Genomic DNA, 22,385 nt, shown 5'->3' on the forward strand with positions numbered 1-22,385 from the left:
GAACCGGACCCCTTAAAATTGGACGATTACTAAACGTATGCTACCTGTTGCTGTGTGGTGTGGTGTGATATGTACGGCGTTAATGCGGCATTCATGCACGCTTGCTGGCTGAGGATTCGTTAGCATGAGCTGCATGAGCTCGTAAATTACTTTCGACACTGTTCGTTTGGAATAAAATGGAGTGGGACAGGTGGAATGAACTGGTGAGAGAATAAAACTGCTCTACTAGCTCAACATGTGACCAAGAATATTGTTTTTTTTTTTTTATAAAATAATAATTGATCACAATGCAAAAAGAAACTCAATTATTGAATTGCCTTTAGAAATTAATTACATTAAGCACCGCCATAATAAGACCTCAATAATCAAGATGGAAAAAGATTACGAGGCACACTTTAATCTGCAGTTCAAAAACAATTTTCACGCTTATCACACGTTTTGTTCATTGTCTGGTCATGCCTTCCCTGTTCAAAATTTCCCAGCAGCAGTCAGCCAGCAGCCACGATTAGGCGAAATTTCTTCACCAGCTGGTACGATTAAGCGACGATCGAAACAAATCGTCCACACCGAAAACACTTTAGCAACAACAATAAGATACAATTTCACTCCCTTTTACCAGTCAGCCCTGTGAACCTCCGGGCGCCACTGTCAGTGACCTGCAGCACCCGTGGATCAGAAAGAAATTAGCTCCCGAAAAAAGCAGTCTCCCGAGAAAGCGTGCATCAATGTGTTTCGCGCGTTATCACACGGTCACAATAATAATTTCCCCCCTCCCCCATATCCGCCAAGTGAAAGTGATGATTGGGCGGGAAAGAATGCGTGTACCCATAACGCAACGGCATTATGAAGGCGCCCGCGGCCATCGTAATCGGGCGCAATCACAAAAATCACCGAAACAGGAAAAGGTTCAGGTAATGTGTGAAAGCAATCGTGATTCTGCACGCCTGGATCACAATCACACTCACACACACACCCCACAAAAGGGTCAATTTTAAGGGGTTAAAACTTTCGCTTATGTTTTTCTTCTACTCCTCCTCCCTGTCGCTAGATGATGATGATGATGATGGGAAAGATGACAATTTTCGACGCATTTCGGTTCACACCGGAAGCGCAACGGTGTCCACCGATGGTGATGATAATCGAGATCAACCCCCCCCCCCTTTGGTGACCAAGTGTTTGAGTGCTAATAATGGGCTATTGTTGTCCTCCAACACACACAGAAAGAGAGTTGAGCTTTTTGATACTTTCGCGTGTCGGGGGCGCCACACTTACGAGTCAAATGTCACACTCGTTGGCGGTGGCGGTCACTGGCGGCTGCAAGCATTGTTGTGGTCAGTGGGGAGATCGCTGCTTGGTTCTCGTGTTCGTGTATGCAAACGGAAAAGAAATCAAGGAAGCTTCAGCACCCACCCAGTGGCGCTCCCAGTCCCAGGGAAATTAAGGGGAATGTGCCCAGGTGAAAGTGCGTTGGTGGGTAGCGATTTGGGGAGTGATTTTTTGTGTTGCTCATTTGTGTGTCTGGAAGGTGTTTTAGAGCGGTCGTTTACCTCTGGGGAAGGAGTCGAGCTTTACCACGACGGAATCTGAGAAGTGTTTTAATATATCCGTGCGTCATGTTTAATTTCAGAGCGGGTGAGATTTGATGTGTAATTTGCAGGTGAAAATTAATAGACGCAGGAAATAATAGAGATATCAATTTAATGATCATTTGTTGAAAAGATTGTTCTGGTTCATCAATGTGTAGCTGAGAGCTGTAATGTGTAGCTGGACCATGAAACCATATAGGGAAGGATTAAGAAAAACAATAAGTTAAATTATTTTTTTTGTTTATTTTATTTAACTTGTTTATTTACAGGGATTTCCAGAGGTTCTCATAGTTATTGAACACTTCCTTTACTCTTTCCTATTGGAAAAGAACTTTATATGTTGGAAATTGGACTCTATGGCACCCCTGTTGGACAGGCTCCTTGGAAATTCCTATTACATTTATCCAATAAGGTTGCTATAGAGACCAATTCCGATTACATTCCCATTACATCCCAAGTTCATTTGACGTATGAAAGCGACAATAAAGTGTCCCACAGCTCTGAGAACTCCTGGAAAACCCTGTAATGCATTGGATGTGTGATCTACATCAAAACTTCATTATTGTTTAAGCTAATACACTGGTTTGATCCATACTAAGTGAGACAGAACGCGAAAGGCAACATTAATTGCAACAGACGAAAGAGACGTTAATAAAAAAAAACAGAAAATTAAAAAAACAAAATGTCAAACACATCGTCAGGATCCTACTGTAAGGACTGCTGTTCTCTTAGGCTTTCTTTGAATGCTTCTTGGGACAAGAGAAAGTCAAATTGACCGTAGTTTTCATGGAATACGCTTTAATGATAGTACACGGTTTATATTAGAAACGTATTATGAAATTACTGATTCTACAGATTAAAGCAAAATTATTAATAAAAATCTGCAACCAGGCAGACGATGTTATAAGAAAGTTTTTTACAGCGACACATGAACAAACGCAATTAATCAAGAAATCGTAAATGGTAAATGAAGTTAAGAAAAGAAGAAACTATAGAACTTCATTTAAAAATTAGAGCATTTCTCAGAGGTTTATTTAGTAACTTTCGGCTTATTATTCCCCCAAACATTTGATTGGTTGTTCAAAAATGGGAATAGAAATTGAAAAGATAAATTCGATGTATCAAAATTCCATAACAGAACTAAACTAAATTAAAAAAAAGGTTAAAAATGACAAAGATATCATTAAATAATAAAACTTCTCATGTTCTAGAAACAGGTGAACGTTTAAATTCATTGTGAATAATTTTAATAAATTAGTTAATAACAGCATCTTGTTATTTCATTCTACGTACATCTCTTCGTTTAAGCTTTTTTGCGCTTTCTGAACCCCGCACACCAGCGCCACTCGATCACACACTTGCTCGATTAATCTTCCGCGCTAGACAGAAAACAGCTAACTCAAACAAAACGCTTCAACATCCACTGGTACACGTGTTTGCCACTCGATTACAGGCGGAGAGATGCGCCATCCGCCTACAGGGCCCCCTCCGTTTAAGCTGCAGCATAAAATAATAAATGAATTAAGCGCCAAAGCATGCGCAAACGTAGCACGGACACAACAAAAAAAACCACCCCCTTGGGCAAACGATCCAACGGATTCACACAAAGCGATCGTTTGAATGGGCTTTCCGCGATGCTCCCGCTAGCTTCCCGGTTGGCACAAACAAGCGTGGGCATAAAATAACAACTGAAACTTTAACAAAAAAAAAAACATGCTTCATGCATCCTTTACGATCATACGATTAAGCGCCATCGGGTGGGCCCAATTGATGTTGTTTATGTTGCGATAATGTTTACAACATTTTAATCAAATTATTGCCAACCCGCATTATGCTCAGCGAAATTGTTTGCATTGCTATGGTTTTTTTCTGTTCCTGCTGCTACTCTTTTGTTTGCGCATTAAAGTATGTTATTATTCAACTAGAAAAAGGGCGATTTTTTGTTTTGCTGTGGTGAGTTTGTTTGCATAAGCAAAATTCCGCAAAAAAAAGGAAGTACCGGTAGAGTAAGCTATGTTTGAATCTTCCCCTTTTTTGTCCAACAATTATGTTTTTTTTTTTTGCATCAAACTATGCGGAAACATAGATGCAAAAGGCGGCAAGCGGGCGTTATAGTTTTTGTTTTCCCTCTGCTCCTGCCAGCGAAGAATACATCCTTTCGTTGTTGGAGGAGTACGTTTAATGAGCTGCCACACAAAGTAATAGAATGTTATTAATTATAATAACAACGAGTTTGCTAATAGAGCAAAAGATGATGAACCGCGGCCGGGAGGGAATGGGAGCGTTGGATTAATGAAGGCGGCCACTAATAAAGCTAACGGTAAACATAAGGCTCTCGTGTGGTTTTTTTTTGTTGAGCTGTTGATGATGTTTTGTAGCTGATCTCGTTTAATGTTAACCGCCCGGGCCCTCGATCGTCGGGGAAAAAGTGAGGAAGACGATCGAGTTAACGTTTGAAGCAACAAGCGCACCGCTCTGGAGCACGTTAATGCGCACGGGAAACAAACATGAGCGTTGATGAACTGATCGATTAGTACTGAGGGAAGCAGCTCCAACACAGCTTGAAAAGTGGACGAAAAGCGTTCCAAATTATAATATTACGATATTACACAATTAGGTTTTCATGCAAAAAGCACAGCGTAAGAGTCGATTTCCCCTTTGGGAAATCAAAACTGGAGTAAAAACACTCTTCCAATCGGTTTCCCATCCAACAACAGCAGCAGCAGCAGCAGCAGCAGAGAGTGAGCGATTATGTGGAATGTGGACACTGGTGGCTTGGGGTTGTGGCTTCCGCCCGCCCAGTTTGCCCGCCGGCGGTGCATCACTTTAATGTGCGTTCCCGCGCAACCTGTTCGTCTGCCTGTGTTGCCGATCGTATCCGACGCGGTCGCGCGATCGATGGCACAATGCTTTCGAGCGCCGATCGCCGCTGGTTCCGATGGTGGATGATTATGATTACCCACCCATTATCGGCTTATGCAGGTCAGCGATGACCCACATTTGATAGCTGCCCGGGATCGGACGCTTCCCACCGTGGACGCACCCAATGTGTAACAGGATTTTTATTACCAGAACATTTGCGCAGGGGGAAAGAGTTGTCTACAGAGCAGTAAGGTAGCCGACCTACCACACTCGGAGCCGAAATGAGTGCGTCATTTTGAAGGGGTCACAATTGATTGGCTTGATGCGGTAGGGGTTATCACGAACACAAAAACCCCACCCACGTGGAATGAAGTCTCGCCCCGATCGCCAAGATGATTATTCAATTTATCTCATCACACGCAACTCCCGTTCGCTCGCGAGGTAAGCCTGTTGCGCTACAGTTGTCTTCGATCCGTTCTTTAATCAAGGTATTGACAGTAGAGACAGTGGATGAAGTAATCGGAGCTACATTTAATTAACAGCAATCTCCACAGCAATAACGCTAGAGAGAGATCGAGCTGTAGACGAAATACGATCATACGACCTCAATTTTGGGCTGGAATTTCACGTTCATTCTCTTGTTATTGTTTTTTTAAAGAAAGACCAGAAAGAGAGGAAAAGAAACCGAAAATAACCGAAACAGTCGGATCCGGATATCGATCATCGGATTCGGTCCCGCGAGCGCGCGAGTGTCACGCTGCGTGAGAATCGGGTTCGTCTACCGTGCACCCGTTGATGTCTTTCTCTCAGCCCGTTGCATGCATGGAAGGGTGTACCGGGATGTACCGATTCACTCCACCCCGAGCGTGTATCGATCGTTCAGCACAAATCTTTGTGAAATAACGGGAGGGAGAATTCCCGTTCTAGAATTGTTTGACCAATGAGAGGGGACGCGGTAGGAAATGTGTACTTAAATGGCCACAACACAAACACTTTGCCACTCTTTGCGACAGGTGTATGTGGGAAAGGAGCTTTGGTTTTTTTTTTACAGAAAATCGTGCCCGAGCGTTTAACGCACCCCGAATTCGGGGTGAGATTTTAGAACGGATCCACTCCGTGGGGGTAAGAGCTGTAAGTACCTCCATTTCCAAAGATGCTGTTAAAAACCCCTTTTCCGCGAAGAAATGCTACATTCCCACACAGCAACAAGCACAGATATAGAGTTGTGTCAATATCCGTCACCGATTCTGTGACTCGAATTTTGTTGCTTCCCGTCCAATTTCCGTGACGTCGGGTTCGCTCGTTACCGGCGGAGAGCTTGTTGCGTGCGGCTGTAATACTTTCGTTCGAATAAATTAACGTTGCGCTCGATTTGCGCCTAGAAAAGTGTTTCCATTCTATTTGCATAATTTATTTCGCAACGCCACGTAACTTTCGCCGACCTTTATGTTGTTGCTCACATGGAAAGAATGTTTTTGTACGAAATCAACATCTAAAGGTATTAACGCACGTTTGAATTAATTAAAACACTTGGCTTCACAAAAAAATATTTGAATCGGAAGTTCTGCGGCGATCCAATTCGATCCCCGGAGCTTTGGTCGATGTTCGATCCATCCGCTCGCTCAACCTTGTTACGGGTGACACACAGAAAGTGACGGGGGAGTGTTACGGGGTCCGCACAGGAAGTGAGTGAAAGACGGAGGGAAAGAAAAGAAAATGTTAAAGAAAAACGATCGACAGAACGATCCGCACCGTGTTGGAAGATTTGGGTCAGCAAGCCGTTTGGAGATGCCGATCAAGATTAAAAAGGTGCGAATGTGCGATGTGGATGGAAACTTGATTGTTGTGTTTGTTTAGTCGCTTTATCTTAATTCACTTGTACGGTTGGGCGGTTATCTTTTTGGCATTTAAATATTGTAAAAAATAGGAGCGTGTCACAATGTTTAACTCATTCGAATGGAGCTATGGCAAATAATCCACAACGTCTGTGGCATTCGTTTGAACGATCGAAAAGCATTCTATTCCTTTCCTAGCATTCCTTTCTCATTAAACCAATTAGCAAGACTTCGGTGTGCTCGGTTCGCATGGAATGGACTTCGGCCTAAATTGATTAAAGCCTTTTTAAATCCCCTTTCTAGGCGCAGCAAAAATTGCAAACATTCCAAAGCGTTCGGTAAAATTCTTTCCCCTACCCGTTTCCGATCCGGATCTGCGATCCGTACGTGCTACATAACTGCATGCTTAATTGGGCGCAGATCGACGAATTAGTGATGCACATGAAACGGTTTCTCATTACCCCGCAGGCCGGCCCGATACACAAATACGACTGCGAGCAAAATGTTCGCGCGAGTGGCGCAGTGCACAAGGGGGAGATTAGATAATAATTAACAGCTTCTTCCCCCCCTCAGGGCATTTCCCGTTCCTGGGCTTTTCATTTGCAACGCCTTTCTGCAGCTACGATCTTTGCGTGCAGTACGATCATGTATTTGTGGCTGCGCTAACGGGCCTCCAGTCAGCTGTGCGCACTGGACTAATTACAACACAGCAAACCAATCTTCCATCCTTCTCTCGTGTGTTGCCGGTTCAATTTCACATGATTTACATCAAATCTCACGTACGGCCGAGCATGACATCGGGCGCATCCCGCAAGCTGCGTTTTCGGTTTTGTGCTGCAGTCCTAACCGCTGAATCGCGTCTCTGTGGTCCACCCGAAAGAATGGCCACGAGCGAAGGGAATTTCGCAGGCCCGTTCCGCATGCATGCCGAAGCGGGTCAGGCTCGTCGTGGGAGATCACGGGAGTGCGCTGCCGTGCAGTTGCCCGTACCGAAAACGGGGGCAGTTCAGAATGGAATGGAATGGAACGGAAGGCATTTATTAGCAGAAGCCAAACTTAAGCCCACACTGGACTGGGAAAATCAACAACAGATAGTGCGGAAGATGCACTTTCGTTCCCTTTTCGTTTCCTCTCTGCTTTTAGGGTAGATTGCAGTAGGTTCTTTTTAATTAAGAGAAGAGATGGTGGAGGGTAAATGAATAGAAGTGCTGGACAGCAGCAGAAGTGGTCGTTGCGAGCAGTGGAAGATTGTTATCTTTTCAGCAGTTGTTAGTCTAACTATCTGCCGGGGCGCTTTCGTTCTACGGATTTTATTGCAACGGGAGTCGGTTGTTTTGCGCTTTGCTGGGGGGAAATGAAGGCACATAAGTCAGGGAAAATTATGCCTGCACGAGGTGATACTTCTTTCTGTTGCACGTGTGCAGGTAGATGGTTAACGATAGCGTTTATTCACATTTGTCATAAAAATGCAGTTTCGAAGGAAATAATTCAAAACAATAATTTTAATGAGGATTTTATACAAAATAGGAGGTTTCTACTTGATATTTTGAACCATTTTAAGTAATCAAAGCTACAACCGATACACCAGGATTGTGTAGTAATGTAATGCTTTCTATTGAGATACTGAATTCTGAACGAAATATCTCTGAAAGAATTCTCTACTAACAACAACATTAGGTTCTTCCAAACTACCGTGAGTCACTGTTCCTCGAATGTCTTCCTCCCAACAAAACCATAAAACACGTCCAACCCAAAACCGACCATGAATCAAATTACGTTGAACGCCTAAATGTGCGTAGAACCCGTTGCTGCACTTTGTGGCGGTACCATATCCGGACGACATCGGGCAACCTTACAGGGAAGTGAAAACCCCGAAAAAAAACATCCATTAACTGACGGTAAGACACAGCTTTTGTCGTACCGTACCGAGCTCCCTCCTCTTAGATGGGTAACGCATTCTTTTTTGTTGTTTCGACAGAAGCAGAAGAACAAAACTCACCCCTTAGATACGAAGACGAATGCGAGGAAGTTCTAACGGTGCCACACAAGACAAGGCGAGGGAAACGGCGCATGATGGCGGGTGCGGAGTTCGAGCTAAGTGAAAAATCAAACGACAAACATTGAAAATCCAACCAACATTGGAAATGGTCCGCCGTGTCAGTCCAGCGGGCAAACAAAATCGTATTGGAGTCGTCGGAAACGGACTCCGATGCTTTACGCTGCAAGAATACATTACACCGCAGCAAAACGAACTTAAATAAAGCAGTGTAAACAAAACGTTCTTTGCCGATGGGTCCGTTTCTTCGCGTGCTCTTCTCACCACTTTGCCGGCATGCAAGTGGACAGGTGCATCGCTTCGGTGCAACGAAAACCACACCCGAAGCGATGTGCATTTGCCTACGAGCGATGTGTGTGAGAACGATAATTAATCACTCGACCGAAGTCAACGGTGATGATGATGATGAGGTGGTGCATGGTGGTTGCACATTAAAGAGTGATGCATTCTTTCGCGCCACTTCAAGATGATATCTTTTGAGATGGAGATGGAGAGACGAAGCATTTTTATTTCACAAATGGCCACCCCGGCCAGAAAGTTGGGAGTCTGTATGTATTCCGTCTCTGTGAGTCATATTGGTATGTATTTTTATACGCATCCAAATAAAAGGAAGGGTGTGCGTCCTTTTAGCTTGAGTTGACTTGCTCTGTTTTGCTCTTTTTTGTCTCTTTTTTCCCCCATTTTTAATCTTTGGATTGTTTTCAATCCAAGATTCAACAATTTTCAACTCCGCAATTCAACTCCGAATGGGATTTTGCATTTGCAACGTTTAAAACAAAAAACAAACCAATCATACGTCTCAATCAACGGTTTCGGGTTAGTTTAAATTCTCCCCAAGACAGTCCCAAAAAAGGCCGTAAAAGGTAATTTTAATTGAAATGTTTCAACAAGCCTTCCAACAGCTTCAACAGCCTCCATACACATCCTTTACTCTACTACCATACTGTTTGTTAAGTGCTGTTGAGGATCAACACTTCAACTACTGCGCCGAAATCGAAAGACATCAACGTTGTTTGCAAATCTTGTGGCAACCTGCGGCAGCTGTGGCAGTAAAGCAACCAATCCAGTCATACATCGAAAATCAGATTATACCCTTAAATCCAAATTGATTTTGTTTGTTTTATGGCGATTTTGTCCCCTTCCCTCCGGTCTACTAAGGGAAGGTGTGAACGTAGGAGAGCTGAGCGGCATTCAATCAACGGCTTACGGCGCATAGCAAGTGAACCGTCATCACGCGTCGCCGTCTTCAGGCTTTGAGCGCAAAGCGGCACTCTATTCCGCTCTGCCATGTGCCATGAAATCACCCAAAAAAACGCCAAAAGACAAACGCGCTGCCTTTGTGACCAAAGCGCCCAGCTGCAATTAATCCCTACGTTTGCGAAAAACGAAACAGAAACGAGTGAACGATGTTCGAGGCGCATTTAAATCATCCGAAATCATCGTTTCACTGTTCTCCGTCTGTGGAAAACGATACACGCAATGCACCACACACACACACACGCACCACAGAGAGCAAAAAACGGTCTGTAAATGAACGTACATGAGCTCTCCGGCCAGTCGCGTGCAGAATCAGTTTCATCCCCTTTTTTTCATCCCCGTCACATAGGACGAAACACTCTGTATAGTAATGTAGCCGTCGCTCAGCGACGGGAGGGGGGAAACTGTGTCCCGGAAGTGTGTGAAAAACCGGAAGCAAAATCATAAAATCTGCCAACATGATAATGTACCGACTGTTTGTGTGTGGTTGTGTGTTGGTAGCAGGCAGGCAAGGAACGATTATCCCGTGCAAAGGGGCGCCGGTAGTCGCGGTCCAGTCGTACTGTCGGCACCCCTCTTGTGAATAATAATGTGACAATCGTTTTGTGGGGGAAAGGAATGACCGTAACATGAGAGGATGCACTGCGTGTGTGTTTTTTTCTTCTTCTTCTTCTGTACTTCAGAATAGTTCTAGATTCCCCCAACACATGGGTGTTTATGTGTTGTTCTACACCGCTTTCAGCAAAGGGCAACGGGGAACAAAAACTCATCCAACAGTTCGTGTAAGCATCAACCACAGACTACCATCATCATCAAGTGCGGCATAATCATCGGTCCCTAACAAATTGTCGCTAGCGTGTGCCACTACGGGGGGAGGTTTCGTTATGGCGAAAAATTAAGCCACCGTCATCGGGGCAGTCGGGAGTGCCCTAAAACGACGGTGTGGTTAAGAAGCTGAGCCGAAGAAACGCGCGTGTACGGTAGGGGGCAACGAATGCAATTTGACATTGAAGACGATGGTTGTTCCGCTTCCCGATGGAAAAAGACCAAACCCCGGAACAGGCACAGTTCTCCCCTCTGGAACCTCGCAAAACAAAGCAACCGTAGGGAGCGTAAGTTGTGTGGTTGTGACCATAATTAAATCATCAACCACTGGCACTTACTGGCTCCAAACGACAACGACACACAATGATTCTGATGCTGACGACGACCACGATGATGTGATGATGTGTTTTTTTTTTCCTTCTGTGTCCCAGACCTGCCGGGACACGCCGGGATCAAGATCGGCAAGATTTCAGCCGGACAAACGACAGCGAGAGCGGGAAGGGCCAGCAACTTGACAATTGGCAACGGCAACCGCTGGAAGTAATCGATTGTCAACGGCAGCCGTTTGTGGCGTTGTGTGCATGTGTTTTCAAGTGCTCACGCGTTGCGCTCAGTTTGCGAATGACTTTATTAATGGTTGGCATTTCGCTACACGCTACACAGCTGTGGCTTCCTTGGAGATTCGATCGAGAATCATAATAATTATGCATTCACACAGGCGCATTTTAACGGTAGATTTAAAGTGATGCAGGCGGCACACGGGTAGGGTTAGCGTGGGGTTTTAATTAGGTAGTTGGTGTCGTTGTAATTGATTCAAGTGTGAAGAAAGCCATTCTAAAGAGGTTAAAGGATGGTCGCGGTGATGCAGATGTGAGTAAAATATATTGGAGGCTTTTCTGAAGACACTTTCAATCCTTCGGAGTGTGAAGTTTGTCATTTAGATGTCCATAGATGGATATAAGAAAAGAAAAATTAATATTTTGGTTGAAGATATGTTTATATTGTGAAAGGTTGATCTCTTTAAACAATTTTACCGATTACATCCTTTATTATTTGCATTAAAAATTATCATAAATTGTTAAATTTTCATGGACTTATCTTCATCTGCACCAACGAAACGTTTATAGCACTTAAACTAATAGTATCCCATGAGCCTGAAACGAAAATTTGGCATCTCTATCGGTCGAACTCTAATCGTGACGGCCAAAAAAGTGAAGCAACTTCGTTCAGAAGCGTGTGCGATCAAAGAACGGCATCATTTAGCGTCTAAAACGTACACCGGAGCCTATTCCGGCATCTACAACATCTTGCCACTATAAGACAACAATCAGAGCTTCGGATGCTGAAATCAACACTAAGTCGCTACATTGCTGCGTTAGCTTAGCCGCGAGGTCGATGCAACCGGATAAACAGTGAAATAGTACCTGGAAAACAAGAACAAACATAGCAGGTAGTGGAAATCACGTCCATTGGCTTCGCAGCGGCAAGCTTCTTCTTCTATTTGACGTAACTTCCTACGAGGACATGCCAGCCTATATAGGCTTTCGAGACTTTATTCATTACCACGTAGCCTGGTAGTCAATTATTGCTACGGGGGGACGGTCCATTCTGGGCTTGAACCTATGACGGGCATGTTATTGAGTCGTTCGAGTTGAATACTGTACCGCGGAACCGTAAGCAAAGACGCCAAAACTGAATTCGATCATTTTTGGCTAATTTCGGTGGAATTTCGATACGACACACAAGTCGGCGAACCGGTCCAACATCCCCCAGCTGCGACCCATCGAACTTTGCTGGACCAACATGGTGCAAAAGCTCTACTCCAACAATTTTGTCGCGAAAACTGAGGATGAATTGATAAAAATCGAAGGTAGATCTTAAAAACATGCCTGCACGCATGCCTCCCTTCGCAAAGGCGAAAATTCTTGAAAACTGACGAAAGGCAGCTCGCAAGCTCATAGATTTATTTTTGCAAGCAAGCTGAAATTATTACCTTTCAAAGGATATTCATGGAAAGCAATCATGAGTTGATATCAATATGGGTTAAAATAAGAATCAATAATATACTGGAAAATACATGAATGTTGTGATAAGTAAACCTCTTTAAAGCAAGTGTCATTTATACTTTTTAATAACTTAAGATTTGTGTTCTTCAAACTGAACACTCGCTTTCGATAACGCCCTTTTCATTTTCAGTTTATTTTTTTGTAAAACCTTTCACACGAAATGCTTTCCCTCAAGCCCTCCAGTGCTGAAGCAATCAAACGCGTAATGAAAACATCGTGTACGCAAAACAACTGATCGCATGATCGCATTGCCATGCAGAGCATCGTCTTCGTACACTAATCGACACCTGTTTCTGTCTATGTGCCTGCCTACCTTCCGGCAAATGCAGCAACTGAGTGTGTCTGTGCCTAACAAACGCCCTATGGGTTCGTCGCCTTCTTCACCCTCACTACAACAAATCACCTTACAAAAAAGAGAAGTTCATCGCACTAAAGAAAGGGTTCACTGTACTAGGTTGGCAAACAACCACCACCATCACCGCCGCCGGAGCCGTCCTACGCAGATTCGTTCGCTATCAATTACGCCAAATGCAAATCTGACCCCGCGCACGGTCCGCCCAGGTCAGCTCCATTGGGCTAATTTTCTTCCTTTAGAACAGAGCGGAAAGCTTCACTGCCCGCGCCGGTTTTGGAAAATGAATCTGTAAAATTGGTGTTCCCCTTTGGTAGCTAGTATAGGGGTGTGTAATCAAAGCTTTTGGAGTGTAGTTTTTCCCTCCCGGCAAAGGTTTTGAACCCAAAAAGGAAGCAACGAGGAAGGCAGCAACAGATAGAACCGAGTTTCATCGATCACCGTGCGCAGAGGTTCTAGAGTGGCGTGGGTCTTGCTTCAACGTTTCGTTTTCGTTTGCCTTTTTTCGATTTAATTTCGCGCAAGCGAAACGAACAATTCAAACTGTCTTACGTCAAGCTGGCCTGGGGATGGGGCGTCTAATTCGAACCTTTACAACGCGCGCAAGAGCAGGAACGCTTTTGTGGCGTTTTCTTTTCCAAAGACCAATTTCAATTTCAAACAGCACTGCCCCGTCTCACGCCCATTGGGTGGCAAGAGGAGCGTTGATTGTTTGCTTCTCTCGCTGTAATGCGGTTCGCCGGCAGACGGACAAACACAGCGACGGACGATGTACCATACGGTCAATAAGTAAATCACCATTTGGGGTAAAGATCTCGTGCGCAAACGATCCAAGAACGGACGTACTTTCCATTTCACCAATTGCGCCACTGCCTCCGGCCCGTTTCTCTATCGCACAATGGTTTGATCGCTTGATCGTTCGCAGGTAACGGATTCTAACGAGAACGTTAAACTACATCCACCGGAAGCCGGTGCTGAGCCGGGTGCTGCTGTCTGTGCGGTGTCGAAAAGCAAAAAAGACGTGTCTGTGCGGGAAACCGTCCAGAGGGAAAAAACGCGAAATGGCCAGCGCCAGAAGATGAATGACCTCGTCGATCAATCGGTAGCACCTGTCACGAGCGGGCCGGGTGGCTGGTGGCTAGAGTAGATTATTATTCGAATAAAATTTCTGGACGGACGGATTTGGCTGAATGAAGCGAAAGGAAAAATGCTCCAATCGAAGCAAAAAACCAAAACCAATCCAAAGTCTCCACATAACGAGATCGAAGAATTAGATTGAATAACATTTATGGTCCTTCTACACCACCAGTGTGGGGAGCTCCATTATATTGCCAATGTTCGCACAAAATGGATCTTTTCATAAAACGCTCCACCATAAAATGCAAAACAGCACGCCCGGAGTGCGCGTGTAATGCGCCATAAAAGCAGCAGCCACCCGAAGCGTCCGAAGCGAAAGTGATAAAGCGCTGTTAGCCCGCCCGTCGGGATGCTTGCTCTTTCCTGCCCTGTCAAGTGTCATTCGATCGAGTCGGAGTGGGATTGCTGTCACGATTTCATTCTGCTTCGAATTGAAGATCATCGCCAACCGCAAGGTCAAGGAGGATTGGCCTTCACGTTCCACGTAAACGATGCGGGAAAATGGGAATAAGATGATATGGGCACACAGAAATGATTAAGGTTACGCTCACAGGGTGGAAAAGACACACGGGGCCAGACGGATCTTTGTGTTGATGAGGTGATGATGTGCCGAACAAACGGGGCAAATAATAAACTTTTGACGGTTGAATAGACGGTCTTGAAGCTGCTGCTGAAGTACAATCGGCTCACTAATGTTTGTCGAGCGGGTTCAATGTTTTCCTCCTGCTGGAACAGTTCCGGCTACCGAGAAGGGGTGAACACGAAATTTGATTATAATGATACACCATTGCAAGAAAGATATTAACCTAAATTGCTAGCCACTGACACTACACTGCGGCACTCCGGGGAGCAGCAGACAAGCAACGCATTAGTGGTACTTGAAGCCGACAAAAGTAAATCGAATTACATTTTCCTCTCTCGCTCTTTTGAAGTTTAATGTCTTACTCGGGTTCAGCCTGCAAAAGCCTGCAATGTTCACACTCACACGCCGTATATTCCTTACTACGCTCTCACACTCTTGGCGCTATAATTAATATCCTCCTGCGTGAGCTCGTATTAACATGATAATGTGTCCAACACAGGTCAACCTTTTGGCATGAGTTTTTTGAGTTTTCAATCATCCCCTAACACACACAAAAAATAGAAGCCTGATCGAAGCGGCATCTTTATGGTCCGATTCGATCCGCGTCTAGACAGCACGCCCATTTTCAGGTGGAACGGTTTTCCTTTCGTACGATACTTAACAGGCTGACCGTCGCCCTCCGAAATTGCAATCAAAGCTGGAGCTGGTCGGAAAATGCTGTAAAGAGTGAGGAGGGAAAGGTGTACAATGCTTACACGCCTCAAGAATCTATGCGCCAAGAATCAATCTCGTGCGTGCTTTTGTGTAAAACCACAACGCCATTAAACGATGACGATGTCGGTTATTTTTATGAACCAGTCAGCTAACGGGTGTTTTTTTCTCCCTAATATTCCCAAACTATTTATTTTCACTTTATCACATTCTGACTCAGTGATTCTAATTCTAAGGAGAGAAAGAAGAGAAACAAAAAAACTCCACACCGCCACTTGGTTGGAAGCGCTCTGCGATCGTTTTTAAGAATGCGAACGCGATTGGGAATGAAAGACTGCAACGAGCGAGCAGACGACGAACCTCCCTTCCCGCTGCAGCCGTTCATGGATCATGAGCACCGCAACCGATGAGACAAAACCCTTTTTACGGTTAGGTTTAATTGGATTTTTACCGTCCACTTCGGGGGGAGAATGGGTATGGTGGGATGGGGTTTGTGCACGCGCGCTTCAATTTACCCCCGTGGCCAATGAACAGTGAAAGACGGGTGGCGCTATATTTAGACGGGAGTGGTTTGCCTCTGTGTTCACCCTTTTTTATTTTGTTTCTTCAAATTCATCCACCAGAGAAGCTAAAGATTAACTCCCCGTTTTTGTTTTTCGTTCGCTTTTGCTTGCAGTTTGTTGTTTTATTTCAGAATAATCTTAACAAAACGAGCTTCTCAGCGTAAAACTGGAAGCTAAGGGTAAAACAACAACAAACGGGAAAGGTCGGAAAGATGAACCTTGATGCTGTTTGAAAATAGTTTTCCTCCCATCACAGCCCGATTTTGGGTCATTTCATTTCCGGCTGCCTCCCCGCTTTCCACGATCAAAACGTAACAGAAAAGCCACGAGACCTTGATGTCAACCACACAACCGCTAAAGCGTGGAATTTTGCACCTAACGGATGGAATTGAAAATCCAATCTCGTGGGTATGGGATAGAAACAGAAGCAGATAAGCAGCTAACGACCCGCCCCCAGTGACACCCGGTGCAGCATAAAGTGACATAACACGGTTAGCAATCGCTGGCATTGAATCAAAAGGGGATAGCAAACGGTTCACAAGCTAAAGCGGAAATCCGAACTACTTTCACACACAAACGCTTGCTTTGCAGATGCAATTGCTCTTTCCTTAATTGACTCGAGCTGCACGGGCAAAGCGGCAAAATGAGATCATCCTGATCTGGGTGTCTGTACCTGTTGGTGGTTTTATTTATTATCACTATTTTCTTCCAGCTCGACCCGGTATTGTTTACCCTTTGCTCACTCGATGGTACGCTCAAGTTTCGCGCCTGACATGGTGTCGTTTTTGTTTGCTTACATTTGCATTTGTATATTTAGGCCACAGAGCATCGCCAAACAGGAGCGCGCCTAGCTTCGCCTTTCAATGATCAAGTGTAAAGAAAGCAATCGCGAAATTAATAACCGCAGCACAGCCACTTCATTAAGGAAAGGTGATTTATTTGCATAAAGGTCTTTCAGCTTCCTGTAGAGCATTTCCCCTCCCCAGGAGTATTTGTTTTCGAGACCCACACACACACAGCTGTTTGACTTTCTGTCACAGCGGGAGTGGCACTAAGCAGAGGGGAAAGGCGAATGAAAGAACAAATACCTGACCGACATTTGAGTCCGGCATTTGGTGGGTTTGGAATATATTTTTGTATTATTATGCTGCCCAAAAAGCCAGTCAAACCTGCCCACACTGCGGATGAGTTGGGGATGCTAATCCTGCCCGAGATCGTCACTGGAGATGATTCTCTGTTTGCGTTCGAGTCAACTTCCGCCCCAAAAAGCGCATCACCGAGAAATTGTCACTAATTGGGTCAAGTCGTTGTGGGTTTTTTTACGGGAGACTTCTTTCCTTCTTCCATCCACCGTACAGGCGATAATGCGAACTCCCAAGCAACTCCGAAGCTAATCGATCGTCTTTCAGGGAACGTGCCTTTCACTTTTGTGTGTGTGTTGTGTGTGTGTGTGAACCATGTGTGTTTATTGTTCTCCCTCAAATATTCATAATTTGGGACAATGTCATGATCGGGTCGATGATGTTCCGGGTTCCACTAAAGCGCGCGGGTCTGGAGCGAATGGGGCAGTAATATCCGGCGCTAAAACACTGTGCCAAGGCTGTGGCACAACAATGCCGGCCGCTGATTGGGATTTTCGATTTCCTTTCGAGTTGTGGTTTTGGGGATACCTCTTGGGGAGGGTTAAGATGAAGACATCATCACAATTAAGCGGCTTAGCAGGGTAGTGCCGGAATGATCCATCACACGATTAGGTTTGTTTGCTGTACACCCGCTGGTACAGGTACGGGATGACGACACAGTTGTATCAAGCTTTAATTCCAGGCAAACACAAACACACCAATATCATTCAAGCAGCAAACCGCTGAAGTGAATCAGATCAGAAGGCAGCCTCATTAAAATTGCATAGAGCAGAAAAGCAAACTACCAGCATGTTGTAGCACTGTGTTTGATTGCAAAATGATTTATGTTTCAATTATCCGCGGTCTAAGCCTGAACTTCAAACCTCGCGGGGATGCTCGCTGCTTAAGACGACGAACTCGAGTGCCATTGCACTCCGATCGCATGATCGTGTGCGGTTTCCCTTTGATTGATCACGAGAAACAGAGAGACAAACCAGTCGAACAAGGCAGACAAAGTGTACCGATTGTAGGTTTTATTTCGTCTAGAACCTAGAATTTTGCACACAACAGTCACAGAAAACAGGCTCTCAAGAGCCCACTCTCAAGGGACCATTTCCGATCGTCCGCTCAGGACGATCTCATCTCTAATTCCCCCGGCGGCCTGCCTTTACGTGCACTGCAGTGCGGGAAAACGCAAGAACAAAAGGATAAGTGAAAAATAAATACCACTTGCGGCAAACAGCAAACAGCAATCGTACAGTAAGCGCGCGGTACATCACGCAACCGTTCAATTTCAATTCCCCCAAGTGCGGCACGCAAGCGCGTTGCGCAAAGGAACGGAGAACACAATCACGCCGCGCAAACATCGGCGATCCTTGGGCACAGTGAGTAGCGAAAGGATCCCGCAGTTGGTTCCAAAACCGTACAAATTGTTCCGATCCGGCGTGGAAGATAAATAATCAGCTTGGACTAACTTCGCCACCGCTTCTTCGGCAGCGTCGGTGTCGGTGTGATCGAAACTAAAACACAAGAACATTGAGAAGCAAAAATTGCAAAAATCGACAGACAAATCGCAACCGTTGCGCGAGAACCTCATCCGTTCCGTGGGGGAAGTTGGCGGAGCCGTAGCCGTGTGCTGTATGGGCAAGACAACGCTAGCAAATCAACCATTCAATTTGTTCGTTCTGCTGTGGAAGATTTGTGTGTTGAAGCTTCTTCTTTTTTGTTGTTTCTGTCTGCTCATACCGAAAGCAAATGGCTTGCTCTAGGCGTGCCGAGGCATTGGCAAACGATTTGAATGCAAATTTCATTCACAAAATGAATTTCCAAGCCAGATGTGTTGCTCTTTGGTTTCAGATTCGTTTGCATTCTTTTTTGCTTGTTGCTGTTGCCTTTGTTCGAGCAACAAAATATGGGTTTTTATATTTTTTTTTCGGGAAATGTATCTCCCGATGTATCTCCCCTTATTCCCTCGTGAAAGCGATATTGGAGAAAGTGGAATCTATAGTTGCTTCTAGCACGCCATGCACATAAATTAAACTCCATTTAATCGGCTCCAAATATGGAACAAAGAAGTGCAGTAAGCAGTGATAGTTACACTTCCATTCGATTCTTATTGATTGGTTCTCTCTCTACCTAACCAAACTTAATTAAAACGTCTTCACGCACTGCACACTGCAATGCACTGCGCCCGGGTGGACTCGCGTGAAAGGTAAACAATTTAATTTTAATACGGTACTTCCTTCGCCTTCGAAAATGAGGCCCTGTTATTATTACGCACGCTTTCGCCCCACCGACTATAGCGCCCGCTGTGGCCCGATTTATATTGCCCGGCGCAAGCATGCAGTGCCGGATTATCATAATCCGAAGCGATGGATTTGTATGCGCGGCACACCTACTTGCCCAATATGGATCAGTGGCAGTAATTTCGGAGGTGTTAAATCCAGCAAACAAATGACTAATCATGGCTAAACTGGCCCACATGCGATGGTCTGATTTGTGTTCTGCCTGTTTGATTGTTTTGTGGAAGAAGACGTACTTTCTTTTGAAGGCTTTTTAACCTCACTGTTACTGTGAATAGTGTGACCTCTATTTGATTAGGAAACTCCGGTCCCGCAGGAACAATACTACACACAGCATAGTGGATTTCGCAATTCTATTGCCGAGGAAAAGCCAAAAACCGCAGCGTGTAACGGACACCGTGGGATGGAACTTACGCGGTCTATGTAAGCGATAAAAACGCAATGGTAAAGTACACATAAACCTCAAAACTGATTCATACTATTGTGGCCCTTTTTCCACCTCCCCCTTATAGTTTATCTCTCTCTCCTTCCCGAAGCCGGCGGGCAATGGTGCAATGCGGGCTTAAAATATGCGTAAATTCTTCACCCGAATGGCCATCGCTTACGGTATCTTTTTAGCCCGTTCATGCATAGATAAACGCGTGAGCGGCAAATGGGCACGGCACGGATGGTTTGGGGTAGAGTAATGGGCCGTTTCAAATGGGTTGAGATTCTCCTGCCACCTTCCCCGCTAATCGCTAAATCACGTCCACGCATTGCTTTATGATTCTGTTGCCCTCAAAAGAAGCAGATTAGCAAAGAAATGCACGAGACACAATTAATAAAGCTCATGTTTGCATTCAAAGTGTCTCGATCTCGTTTCAAACAATCAATTAAAGTGATCGTACGCTTGGGGTAAGGTTCGTCACTTTTCTAGCGTTGAGGTCTTTTGTACCGGAATCGTTCGTTCAGCAGCTTTTGTGTTTTTTTTCGGTTCTAAAACACGTATATCACGCTTCCGAAGCACTTTTAAACTAAATCTAAATGGTTTTACAAGTAGAATCGCTTCCCTTAGATTAGTCACTTCCTTTGCACTCAGTCGCTCGTTGCACAAACAAAACAAACGCGCAGTAATTGAACCAATCCTCTAGCCAATCTTTCCTCACATTCTTATGTGTGTATGTGTGTGTGTACGTTTGGGTAAGTATGGTGCAGTTGGTTTTGTATCTGAGGCATTACTATTCTGTGATTTTGTTTTTTTCCCGACGCATTTTTCCTATTTTCTATTCCCTTTTTCGGTTTCGGCCCCGTTGAAATGGTTCTTGTGCCGGTTTCCTCTCCAATGCAGAAGACACTCAAATTCTTCCACTCACTACCGCGTCTCTCGCCACGTAAGAAAAGGGCAGCATCATTTCCCGCCAGCCCCGCGGATGGAATCTATTACTAGCGATCGTCCATAAATCTCCGACCAAACAACACCAGCACCACCACCAAAGTCGCCGGACGGCCGGCCAAAAGATGGTCCAAACCTACCGCACGGTGCGAAGCGAAGGAAAAACAAACAAACAGCACACATTCACCGGCGTTTGCCTTCTGTCCCACACTCCCCATTTTCCTTTACAAGCGCGTCCAAGTACTTTTGGCATCGCATCGCACGAGCCCTTTGAGGAGCCCTACAGTTGAGTTGGTTTGCTTTTTGTTAGCACCAGTCCAGTCCGTCCGTCCGTCCGTTCGTCCGGGAAAGGTAAGTTCTTCCTCACTTATCCCTCAAGCGTATTTCTTATCGATTTGGCAGCATCCAGTCTGGGCGCGATTGAAACAGCCTTGCTGTCCCGATAGTGCAACAAAACAATGGAAAAATGGCGTTCCCTTTTGCACCAAGCAGTGTTTATATGTGTGCGGGCTAGTATCATTAGTTTTGAGTTATTGCAGCACGATAGCAAATCAATTCGCAAATACCGTCATTGTGTTTATGCATCATTGTCTGCTTTTTGCAACACAAACCAGCTGAAAACATATCATCACAATGGATCACACTGGGTCGCCAAGGCTCTCGCGTGAAGCACACTGCACAGATTAGGCAAATTTAATTTGAGTGTAATAAAAATCAAAGCTGGAAACGATTTATAGTCCCGATTAGCTAACCTCACACACACACTTCACACGCCGTTAGTGGTTTCATTTGCTTGTTTTGCTTTATATTGCTTATCTTGCTCCTATCACTGCTGTGACTAACTCGAGCATGAAGTTTGCACAAACTGCCCTCCCATTAGGTAGGTGGTGTTAGATACATCGTTAATTAAGTTAGCTTCTGTATGCTTTTCCTCCCCCCGTTTTTGTTTGCGAATTGGGACACATCACCGGACGGAAAGGCAGTGGAAAAATTCGACAAAAAAGGTGACACCATGCTGCGATGCGAAGATGGTAACGTCACTTTACCGAAATTGGTGGTTGGTCCCAAGCGTGCTTTCGCCCATGATGACCAACACTCACCGAATGACACCGTGGCAAACAATCAAGCCGGAACACACGGTGGTGACACGGTGGTCGGAGTTGAGATTTTTAAAGTAGAAACCTTCTTTTTTTAAACTCCCACACACCTTCACCGGTTTTGCACTCCCCCAAAAAAAGGCCCACAAATAGCTATCCCAGCTCGCAGTTGTTTTGTTCAGTTGATATTTGTCTTAGAAGTGTCCCGTTGCTTTTACAATGCCACAGCACCTAGACTGGTGTACCGACCTGAATTTTATTTTCTTCTGTACGTTTTTTTCTCCTTGGTATCACAGTTTTTGCACTAGACGATGCAGTCAAGCACCATAATGGTTGTAATAAAGAGAGAGAGAGAGGAAGCGGTAGGACAAACCGTTTTGGCACACTTCCACAAACATCCATGTGCATTATGGTTTTGTGCATTTATTTGTCGTTCTGTTTGTTTTGCCCAAAAGTGAAGATTTTGGACTTTTTTGAAGACAGCAAAACCACGTGTAGACGCGACCGTTTTCGGATGAGTGATTTTGAACGGTGGCTTGTGAGGGCTTTTTTGTTGCTGCTGTGTGTCCGGAATAGTAAACGCATAATGTTTGTAAATTATACTCCTCAAGAGCAAGAGCAAACGCTTACAAATTAAAGCAAGATTATGATAAATAATG

At 44.8% G+C, this 22,385-nt stretch overlaps 1 protein-coding gene across 1 annotated transcript in view; it reads right to left on the bottom strand.

Annotated features, from left to right (window-relative positions):
- The window catches only part of LOC1276741 (uncharacterized), a 45,646-nt gene that overhangs the window by 21,710 nt on the left and 1,551 nt on the right, over positions 1-22,385 (bottom strand). The window lies entirely within an intron of this gene.

This window comes from Anopheles gambiae, chromosome 2 (assembly GCF_943734735.2).
Source record: "Anopheles gambiae chromosome 2, idAnoGambNW_F1_1, whole genome shotgun sequence".
Classification (NCBI taxonomy): domain Eukaryota; kingdom Metazoa; phylum Arthropoda; class Insecta; order Diptera; family Culicidae; genus Anopheles; species Anopheles gambiae.